The following is a 12,162-nucleotide window of genomic DNA, read 5'->3' as shown; positions in this document are numbered from 1 at the left end:
CCTTGTATTCCTGATCTGTTCAAGATTTTCATCATGAAGAGATGTTGGATTTTGTCAAAGGCTTTTTATGCATCTAATGAGATGATTATATATATGAACTGGAAGTTTCTGAACTCAGTTTGGTCATGTGATATTTTGCTGCAAGCTGGGCATGTGATGTTTTACCCAGGTTGGCTTGTGAGAGGGCAAGTGATGCTTTGCTCTCTCATGTGTGGGGTGTGACTTTGGCCAGCTGAGAACATCCAGGGGTGGACTTTGAGGACAGGACATATATAGAGGCCCACACACAGAGACATCATTTTTTGGAACAACATCCCTGTGCTGATCTTTGTGCTTCGACACTTGACTTCTCAGAGAAAGACTTTCTAGAGAGCTTCTCTGGGCATTCTAACTTGGTTTTGTGGCTTTTGCTGACTTTGTGTTGCAACTCTGCACTGGCCTTTGGACTGGACTGCTGGTATCAGGAAGACTGAGTCTACCTAACAGCACATCGCCCCTAATCAGCAGGAAGTAGACTAAAGAGGTCTACAGCCCCTTTCCTTATTAATCTCCTACCTAAGCCTGCGGGAGGGGGTGGAGATAAAGTGCTTAAGAACCCTAAATAAAGTAGGTTTACTGAAAAATCTAAGCCTCACACACATTAATATTTTTAAAGATTTATTTTATTTGTATTATAAATAATAGTATTGTGCTAATAATGTTTCTTATTAGCCTTATATTTATTATGGTGGTATTATTAAACCCATAATCATAATCAATTAAACACAGATATTTGTTAGATTTTTAATTGCATTATTTCCCTTGGGTTGGGCAAGTAATTCCACCTACACTACCTCCATAACCACACCATCCACATCCAAGCCCCCATCCAATGCCAGCCACCTAACCATTCTTATCTGGGCTACCTTCCATCCATAATCCTGTAAATACTTCCTTACCTTTTATCTGGATGGTTCTTTTCCATCTGGATAGACGCCACTTTCAGAGTCCTTCCTCCCAGCCCATGCAGTTCCCTTTCCATGTTAACCTGTCCTAGCTTCCTCCTCTTTCCTCCATTCCAGTCTGTCTCTCTCCTTCCCATGATTCTCCTGCCCTCAAAGCCTGGAAACCTTTGCCAAGCCTACCCCCTTTCACCTTACCCAGGTGCAGGCCATTTTTATTAACCAATCAGGAATATTCCCTTAGTCAGGTTTACCCAATAAGGCTAGCTGTATCTAGGTAGTAACCAGATCTTCAGGGCCAGTAATTAGCATCAAAATACAAGCATCACCCCCCCAACACACAATTCCCCTTTTCTGTCTAAATAAAAGGGCCATTTTTTACATAGTAAGAATAATTATCAAACAATTATTAAAAAACAATAGGTATGATATATATATATATATATATATATATATATATATAGAGAGAGAGAGAGAGAGAGAGAGAATGTCTAGTCTAAATGTATTTGGCAGTCTTGAAGAAAATATCTGTCTTATCTATCAGGGTTTTGTATCTAAGTTACTTTTATTATAGTTTGTATCTATTGACCTAAAAATATCTATCGAAACCTAAAATATCTTTTTAATTCCTAAGAAACTAAGCTATTGTAAAACTATGACTATCTACTTTTTTAACCCCATTAGAGACTTGAGAAGGAATAAAATTAACTACCTGATAAACAGGAAGTGTGTGCCAGCAGGTCTCAAAACTAAAAATTGACAGAGGCAGTTTGCTACCTGGACAGCCATTTCAAAACTCTGTATAAATGTTGGAGCACCATCTTCAGCTTTCTGGTCCAGTCATATTTGACAAACATATATGTGAAACAGGAACTTTCTTATGCCATCTTGGCAGACCTCGGCAGTCAACTTGGCCTGCATTCAAGTTTGCCCATTATAGGTAGAATTTTGTCTGTGGTAGAAACAAAGGCATTATTTTTTTGACCAGGTGGCTGGCTTGCCACATTTTAAGCCATCTCCATGTGGAGGTCTTTAGATGCTCATATCTTCTTTGAGGTGGACGATGCTGCCAGGAGTTGACCTGTCTTGTTGTCAAGGAATTCTTAAAATAATAAAAACACCCTTAAAATGTCATATTCTGTAGGTCTCTGAAGTTTTTGAAGACCTCTATCTATCTACTTATTTTTATATATCTATCTATAGGATAGCATCTCTTTATCCATCTAGTGTACCTAGGAAGCATATTTCTGTGACAATGAGAGTAGTATCTGACATGATCACGAGTTGATCAACTAACAATTAACTTGCATTACTTAATATCTTAAACAGCTTTCAATAGCAGCTTTAAAAGCACTGGAAGTAAACATTGTATTTGCAAATGAGTTGTATGGGTACAATACCTCATACCAGAATAAAAACTTACATATTTGTATGTGTGTCTATGGGTATCAAAGATAACCTTAAATTTTAATTCTATACCAATATATTAAAAATAAACTTATTTTTGCATCAATATTCAAAAGTCTATATCAATGAGCTAAAAATAACCTTATTGAGAATAACAAATAAAGCCTTAAATTGAGGAGTAGATTCAATAATCTACCTTTCGTCTCTTCATTCCTGTAAGATATCTCTATATTTTCCTTCTTTCTTTACAACCCCTCTCTCCTTATCTAAGAAAGGTAGAGAAAAGGAAAAAAGAGAAATCCATGTGTCTAACCTTGTTTTTTCTCTAAATAAGACCATTAATAACTTGTAACCAATCCCCCCATTTGATAATAAACATTTATAATCCATTAAAACAACAAAAAACTACCCCACCCTTTTTAAGGGAAATGGAACATTATTTTCTTAAGGTTTCTTCTGACCAATTTTTGGGGTGAAGAATCCCTATTTGTGGGCCCAAAAAAATTGGGAAAAAATGTTTAAGCAAGCTAGCAAAAACATTTGTGGTCTAGTCTTCAAATGTTGAGAAATTCCAGACTTAACAGAAGTCAAGTTGGAATAGTCTGAAATGCTGGACCAACCAGGATCAGGAGCTTTCTTCAAAGCTGTCCTGGGAGCAGGCCCTGGTGAGGAACAGCATCTGAGGTGGTTGAAGCTGGAAAGCTGGGCCATGCAGGTCGCCGGACCAATTGTGTCAGGGTCTCAGCATGCTGGAGGGTAAGTCCTTTCAGGATTGATCCAGCGTCACCAGTGTCCAGTTCTTTTGTAATGAAACTATATAATTTTTCACAAGGATTATACAGTCTTAAAATTATACGTGTATGAGATGTGCAGCTTGTACAGATTAATTAAGGATGGTTTTTTGCTCTTTGTATGAGCAGAAGAAGGGCATTTTTCCAGAAGCCAGACTGGGTTGTAAACCACAGTGTAAACCAATTTTATCTCTGCCATTTAAAAGAATGATATGATAAGTTTTGAGGGTAACATCTAATAAATGTGTAATAAGAGAATCAGCCTTTTCGGAATTTAAGGATTGCCCATTGGAATCTTGTATATAGTATGGTACACAGATTTGAGTTTACTAAACCCTGTAAAATAAAACACATCCATTTGCCAAATTCATTTTTTCAGCTACCTCTAGGGTTACTTCCTGCAGGAAATGGAGTCTGGTTATATAAAGAACAAGTAGGGCATTTTCTCACAATTTCCTTGACTTGTTGCCAAGTGGTAGAAATTTTCCTTTTTAAACCTTTGCTGTTAACATGGTGTTTTTGATGAAATTCTGAGGCCTCTAATATACTTCCTATCAGTAGTTGATCCATTTCATCATCGCCTTGTGATGGAGGGCCTGGCGGACCCGTATGAGATCTGATATGTGTATGTGTTTCTATCCCTATGGGTGCATGACCATTCGTAAGGCTATTTGTAGGAGCCAGGAGAGGGCGACAGATCAGCTGGAACTAATGAAAGGTGGTGAAAGCGTCTCTCTCCTTCCCTTATGGGTTCTGGGAACTGAGATCTGGACCTCTACAAGAACTTTCGTTCAGGTGCTCTTCCCCACTGCGTCATCTCTCTACGCCTCAAACATTTCTTAAACATTCTAAAAGTTACCAAAGAAGCATGACCTGACCAACGGTCCAGTTTCTCTCTGATTGATTTTCCTTTCATTGAGTATCACATTTAGTGTTTCTAAACAACAGGCTGAAATTGCTTAATCTTGAGCTACGTCAACGAACACTGAGCTTCCTTTCTGGAGCACTCCCTGGTAGTAGCGTGTGCTTATTTGTGCTTTTTAGAACATATGTAATAGAAAACCTCTCACGCTACACTGTTAACGTTGGAAAGTGAAGGTGGCCCTTGGTAAATTAACAGATATTTTTTGGAAAGCATTTTTTTAATCTATGTCTAATTTTATAAATTTGCATTTAAATATATGAATAATTGCTTTTTAAGATTCATTTTATGGAAATTCTTTCGAAAATATTACAGTCTATGTTGTACCATGTTTCTTGGTATTTCATGTCTGATACTGAATGATATTGGTTGAAAATTAACATACTTAACAAACAAGATGTCCATTATTGCATAGTTCTCTGTGGGTTAAGAATTAGGATACAGCTTAACTACATCCTCTCTCTCAGGGTCTCTTATAAGCTGATTAGAAGTGTCAGCCAGGAGTTTAACATCTCCAGGCCTTGATGAGAGTAGACCCGCCTCTAAGTGCAGTCACGTGGCTGGTGAAGAGCTCCAGTTGCCCTTGTTCCTCTGGGTAGAAGGTCTCAGTACGCTCTGGCTGTTGGCCCAGGGACATTCCACTGTGTTCTCTGTATCACAGTCAATGAGCTATAGGCCATGTATAACCAGAAGCAAGTCTCACAGTGGGTAATTTGAGAGGCTGCCTACGCTACTAATCATGGTAAAACCTACAAGCTAACTATTACTAGAGAGCTATTTAAGAGGGCCTTTGGGGGGCTGGCTTTAATTAAAGCTGAAATGATCAACAGCACAACTGAGCTTACACAATATTGCTATACAAATCAGAATCCCTGGATTCTCAAGATGTCTGTTTCCTTTGACGCTGGGTGATTTGTGTTTTAAGATCCTCCTACTCTGTAGGAGGACCTGGACGAGTTTCCAAGAAGCCCTGCAGATCAGAGACGTGAAGTTCCGCTGCTAAGACCCACACCGTATGAGCTGTAAGAAATCCAAATAATGGTCATTGAGTCTCAAGAAATGGAAGGAGCTATTAACCATGAATCAGCTACCTGAATGAGTTCGTAGGGGCAAAGGGGTAGTTGTACATTGGCAGATGTTGTAGTATTATGGAGCATGAGGAAGAGACTATCAATTATCAGGAGCTGACTCCTTTGGATAATGTCTGTGCTTATTCTGCATTTTTGTGTTCTCATGTAGTAAATGAGGAGGGGGCAGACAATATCTTCTAACCCTGCCTTACAAACCTCAGCGCATTAAATGTAAAATAAATATAGACCATTATAGAGACTAGGATAATATATCAGTTTAGAGAAGGCTATACCTTAGACTAATCTGTAGCTGCTAAAAATAGGAAATAAAATTGAAGCCTGCTGAGAGCAAGCTCCCTGGGGGACAGTAGCATCCCTAGCTCTGTGTTAGAGGGAAAAATACAGCTGGGCAAAGGGAAGAAACATTAGAATTGATTGCCAATGGCATAATCCTTACGGCATTTCCATCCAGTTATTTTTTTTTTTAATTCCATTTTCATCCTTCTCAAGGAAATCTCTGAAAGGCATAAGATTATTGTGCAATTCAAATACTGATTTCTGTACCCCACATATTTGGTTTGTTTAGATATATGTAAGAATTTGTTTAATGATAGCTATGAATACAAATACCTACTCAAATGACTTTTATATTTGATTTTGAACCATGAACTATTTTTTTTTACATGTCAGCCAAGTGATATAAGATGGAGCTAGGTGCATCTTATAGTACTCCTTCAATCTGAGGCAGCCTTGCAGCATACGTATGTTTACAGTTTATACTATATTTAATGTACTAACTATTCTGTCTGAGACTTGGATAAGGGAAGGTTTGTAGCAAAATTGGGCTGTTCTCAATATTTTAGTTTTGAAACCCAGGGAAGGGGTCTACTAAGTTTATAAAGCAATAAACATGCATGCTTGTCTCTGATTTTTCCTTCATGTGACAAGGAGGCTAAAATCTGCAAATTCCAACAAAGCAGAAAATTTGAAGACTGATTATGAAAGGTGATGAATGGCAGCTGATATAGCAGGCCACGGAAATCTCAGTGTGAAGAAGCAAGGTGAGTAGCAGTGGGAAATCTGGAAAAAAGCAGAAGAAACTGGATGCAAGTGGGTTTCAAAGAATCAGTGGTGCGGGGTGAGCTCGACATTGAAGACGCAATGGCACTGTTCACATTACATTCCCCACCTCAATATCCTGAGAATGGCCCATTACTCACTCAAGCAAAGATCTCTCTGCAGGAGGCTGCCAGAGAATAGCTGAGTGTAATAGCTGCAGTCACAGTTGAGGAGGGCCATCCTAAGAACAGGTGGATTAAATAGAAACCTATTTAATAATTCAAGGTGTTGCAAGTTCACTTTACCTACTGAACCTAAGAATTCTAGCAGTCATCTTTAGACCTAAAGAGCCTCACGAGTACTCAGAGGAAATACCCTACTCTGAAGGAGATCAGTGGATATTAATATTGAGGATCCACAAGTTCATCTGGCTAGAAGTTTGTCTGGTAAGACCAACATCGCACACTGAGTTTTAATCAGTATTTTGACAGTGGTCATGTCAGAATAAAGTATTCGATAAGATTGCATCTCCTAAGATATCTAGGAATCTACACACATGAAATCTCAAGGCCTGAACAAAGATATCACAAATTGACATACCACCATAGATGAGGGAGACCTTACCAGAGTCCATTGCTCGATGAAGAACTATGGGCAGTTAATCATTGCTCAGAGGGAGAGTATTTGTCTTCCCCAGGCATGAGTCCCTGAGTCCCTAAATAGTTGTTCAGTGCTAAGCTATCAGACCTAAAAGCAAGAGTAAGTGTACTCAGTAGATTGTGTGTGTGTAATATCTCTAGATATGCACATTTGTATTATATATGATGCTATAACTCTTAAAGAAAAGAAGCCATGAATTTGAGGAGTGGGGAGAAGGATATGGAAGGGGATGGAAGGAGAAAAGGGGGAAGGATGTAACTGTATTATAATTAAATAAAAGTTAACATGTATTAAATTGTATATGAAAACATACACATATCCAGCAGAGAGTACAATTAGACAGTCCTATAGCAGCCACTGCTACATTTGCTACACTACTAAAGAGCAAATGTCTACTAAGTGATGGAAAATTACAGGTTCTGGAGATACACAAGGGAATAAGATCTATAAAAATTTGGTATTCACAGAGCTTGAATTCTTGTAGGGAAGAACAGTAGAAACATGTTAGTTGTACAATAATAGAGTATATCCACCAACAATTTTAATAGATTAATAGAAGACCTAGTGAGGGTAATAAGAAAAACAAAATATTTATATAAAAAAACAAGACATTGACAGTATACCAAGAGAATGGATACTGGGAATAGATTAGAGGTTATGGACCATTAGAAAAAGAGGCAGGAGAATTAGCAAGTGAAGAGCAGAAACAAGAAATCGACAGAGTGAAAACAGAATTGGGTGGGAGTAAAACAAGTAATGATGAAGTGGAAGAACAAGAAAAATAAATATTGAGAGAAAAAAGGGAATATGGAAAAAAACAATTTAGGGACTCTCTAGACAGTCAATCATTGAAAGATTAAGAGTCCCAGAGGGAAAATGGAAACTATGAGGGAAACTACACTTTCTCAGAATTGACAGAACTTTAAATATTAAAAGATGCAGTATTCTTGTTTTACTTATTGCTCATTATAGGCAATCAAATATTTTACTGATTTAATATCAATTGCATTTGAATTTTAAGGCTTTTATTCATAAACACATTTTAGAATAATTTAGAGCCATAGTAAAATTGTCTAGTAAGTACAGAGTTTCCAAGTTCATTAACCTTCTTCATAGGCACAGTCCCCACTACCATCACTAGTCCATTTGCACTGATAAATCATTCCTCAAAGTCCACTGCTTAGATCATGTTTCATTTTTGAGGTAATCTAACCTAAGGCATGTATAGAGGGACAGTTTCCCACTAGTATAGCATACTGTATAAAATTCTTACTGTCCTAAAATTCCTCCATGTTCCTCCTGCTCATCCTTTCGCCTGCTCTATCCCTTGCTAGTCACGGATGCTTTCAGTGCACAGTTTTGCCTTTTGCAGAATGGTGGATATTAGAACCATCCAGCGTGTATGGTTGATTTTCAGAAGCCTGGGTTTTTGTTCTCAATTGGAGATTGAGTTAAAGGTAAAATAATCAAAAAGATTACACATGGTTTAAACAATCAAAATTAAAATACATTGTCTGAAATTTCAAATACTCATAATTAAGCCACTAGGAAGACAGAAATTGAGACAAAAGTCAGGTTGTGTTTGTGTCCAGGTGAAGAAGGAGGATATGTTTTAGGAAAGGGGACATAGAAGTTAGAAAACAAGGGCATTTTTACAGTTCATAAGACTGCTGAGTGTATTTATGTGTCTTTAATTATTATGTTAAATATATTAATATTATCTACTTTTGTATGAGAACAACAAATTCCAACTCTTAAAAAAATCACAAATGAAAGAACAGGATACAGTTCTATTGACTGCATTTGGTTCATCACCACTCAACAACAGAATCCACTTATTTAAAAGGAAACTAAAGAAAAAGAATATTCTAAATCTTACCACGAAGGTGATTTCCTTAGTTATAAATGAAAATTCTGAATAGAAGTGGAGAGGGGTTTGAGTATTATAAATTTTACTTGTTAAGACACTAGATTCTAGCCCTGAAAAATGTAATTACGCTCATGAGAGAGACCAGACAATTCAGAAACAGATTCCCTGGCTCATTTAATTTCTGATATCTAGCAATAGAGACAAGAAAAACTGATGGCAAATTTGAATCTTCTTGAAAAACTGATTCAAAATATGACTCAAAAGCTCTTTCTTCAAACCAATACAAAGTAATCTAAGAATATTTTAAGGTAAAAACATGTTTCAAATTCAAGAAACTTGAAATGGAACATGCCAGAAGGTTTTTAAAAACCTTCCTCTGCATTAAATGATAAAGAAATAACTTGTGAAAATATTTTATGTAATCCATCTTTATAAAACACTAGAAACAAAACCAGAAAATGTATTATATATGGTACACGTTCATAATGAGCTCTCAAGAGACTGCCACACAGAATCTGAAGTTGGAAGCTAGTGTGGCCTACCAAAGGGAACTTTAATGAAACAGGTCAAAACAAGATTTTTAAAAAATGGCCTGGGAGGATAATAAAGAAACATTTTATCCTCTATGACGATATTAGAAGTAGTTAAGAACCATAGGAGTTGTACTCAATTATCTTCTATCTATTAATGTAAGAATTTAGGGAAGCAGCAAGATACTCTCAGTATAGTCTAGGAAACGTTATGGCATGGTAAAGGGCGTGTCACACCAGGTTACACATACAAAGAAACTAGAGCCAGATATACAGAAAGTGTTCACCATTTTGAGTTTGATGAATATCTAAGCAGCTGCAATGAAAATCTACATGGAAAAAGCATCAATAAATTTGCTCTAAAGACTGCGGCAAGTTTGACAAACACATTTCTAATTAGTGCCTAGGTAATAATACACTATCAAAGAATCTCTCCAGAAGGTAAATGAACTAAACTTATAGGTGAAAATTCTTTGGGGGACAAAGATGTTTATCATTAGCTTATTTGTAGCTATTTGACATTAGGCTCAATCTGAATATCCAGTAATAGAAACGGTGAAGTATATTCTGTTGATGTGGTATCATTTGAAAATGAAAATGACCATTAAAGCACCAAGGAAAAATATAAAAATTTTGAGTGTTGCATATTTGGTGATTAGGAGTATATATGGAGCATATAAATGTGTGTGTGTGTGTGTGTGTTTGTATACACATCATATAAATTCCTGGCAGGAAGCACACCCACACGCTAATGATGACTACAACATGGTGATTTATGTTGGGCATCTATTCCACCCTTCAATAATTTTCTCCTGGCTTTCTACTGATATCAACAATTGATTATCTAAGTTTCAGTGTGCTGAACTTATGTGAATAGCTCTCTGCACAGACTTCTTTCTTGTGAATGTAAGAAATAAATCTTACTGAGGTATTTGCATTTTCTGAATAACCTTGAACTGACAAATGTAAAAATACTTAAAAAATAGAGAATGCCCATGATAATCTATTTGAACATATCCCTAAATCTTAAGTGTCAAATGATCACGTTTAATGATCATCCAAAGGCATTTTATAAGAGCCTGTAAGAAACAAAACCATGCAATAAATGTCCCAGAATGACAACTTTGTAGCAGTTTTTATGAACTGCCACAGACGTGGAGAAAACATTCTGTGGGGAATTGATGGGAATATTTTAAGTTTGTTCTCCAGGCTGATCTCGATCCTTGTAACATTAAACTGTAAGTGATTTAGGTTTATGTCCCCAAAGATGTCAGAGGGAGGAGGGGCACATTGCAGTAACATAAAAGCTTCCAAATCTCCACAGGAAAGATTATTGACATTACAGTGTTTGACAGGCCAACCTCACCTCATACCAGCCCCCACTTTCATCTGTATCCCTGACATCCTGTCCTATCCACACATCAGAAGGCTCTAGATTTGTCCCAGAGACTGGTGCCTCTCCCTATGTTGTTTGAAGAAGGGGAGTTCTGAATTCTTCTAAATTAACATCTTTGCAGAAATATTTATAAATGAGGTTATTTCAAAACTAAAAGGTCTTTACTGGCTGCATTAGGGATTAGCTTTAACGTTTTTCCCTAATAAGTAGAATTGAATACACAGCAGACTCTCTTGTAACTCATCCAGCAATTTTTCATTAAAAATAACTGGAAGGTATGTAGAACTAGAATATGGAGAATGTCTCTTTTTAAATTTTTTATGATATTTAACATATCATGACTGTATAATATATTTATGTATACAGACTATACACATATATTTATTTAATATTCCTTTCATAATTCCTATCTGTTCCTTATTGGGCCATAGTTACATTCTCATGCATAATTATACCACCGTAAAAACCACAGGCAAACAGACATCTAAATCATCCATGCTTACGAGTGAGCTCTCATTTTTAGGCTGTAAGTTATGAAGGACCTACTGTATACATGAGGAATATAACAACGGATGAAAATCCCTGCCATTATGGGACTCATGTGTGAGTGAAAGTCAGAGAAAAGTTTTAAGTATATTTAGGCCTTTATAAATACAGTTTTGACAACAGATGCTATGAAAAAACATGATCAGTGTCGGAACAGAAAAAAAAAATGGTCAGAGAAGAGCTGAATGGCTTGGTGGTATTTAACCAGAAATCTCACTAATGTAATATAGGAAGAACATTTACATAGAATGACAGACAAGTTCAGGATTCCTGTGATGAGAGACAGAACAGGATGCTGGTCACAGTTCCCGCAGACAAAACATACCAGGACATGAGCACAAAGGAAATGTATGGCTGGGGAGTGATGAGATAATATATTTTCAATATAACTTTAAAATTTAAATATTGTGTCATCAGTTACTATATGAAAATGACAAGAAACAGAAAAAGTGAAATGTAGTGGTGTTGAGTCTCTTCAAAGGGAAGTACACATATCAGTAATGGATAATTGGTTTCTATCGTGATCAACTATTTCCAAAATGTGTGAGTTTTAAGTGCACACATGTCATGAACCAGATATTAAAAAGCTTTCCTGGAAAATATGTATATCAGAAGCCGGACCTGGTGGCACACCTTTAATCCCAGCACTCAGGAGTCAGAGGCAGAGAGAGGCAGGTGGATCTCTGTCAGTTTGAAGCCAGCCTGGTCTACAAAGTGAGTGCAGGAGAGCCAAGGCTACACAGGGAAACCCTGTCTCAATAAATAAACAAACAAATAAATAAAGGAAGGAAGGAAGAAACAGAGAAAGGAAGGAAGGAACAAAGAAAGAAAGAAAGAAAGAAAGAAAGAAGAGAGAGAGAGAGAGAGAGAGAGAGAGAGAGAGAGTGAGAGAGAGAGAAAGAAAGAAAGAAAGAAAGCAGAGATGTGATAGACCATAGAGGCTATTTTTGTCTAACTGCCTTGGACTCTG

The sequence above is a fragment of the Meriones unguiculatus genome, chromosome 8 (assembly GCF_030254825.1).
Source record: "Meriones unguiculatus strain TT.TT164.6M chromosome 8, Bangor_MerUng_6.1, whole genome shotgun sequence".
NCBI classification, from domain to species: domain Eukaryota; kingdom Metazoa; phylum Chordata; class Mammalia; order Rodentia; family Muridae; genus Meriones; species Meriones unguiculatus.
The sequence above is the reverse complement of the archived record's forward strand: the minus strand, read 5'-3'. Positions refer to the sequence as shown.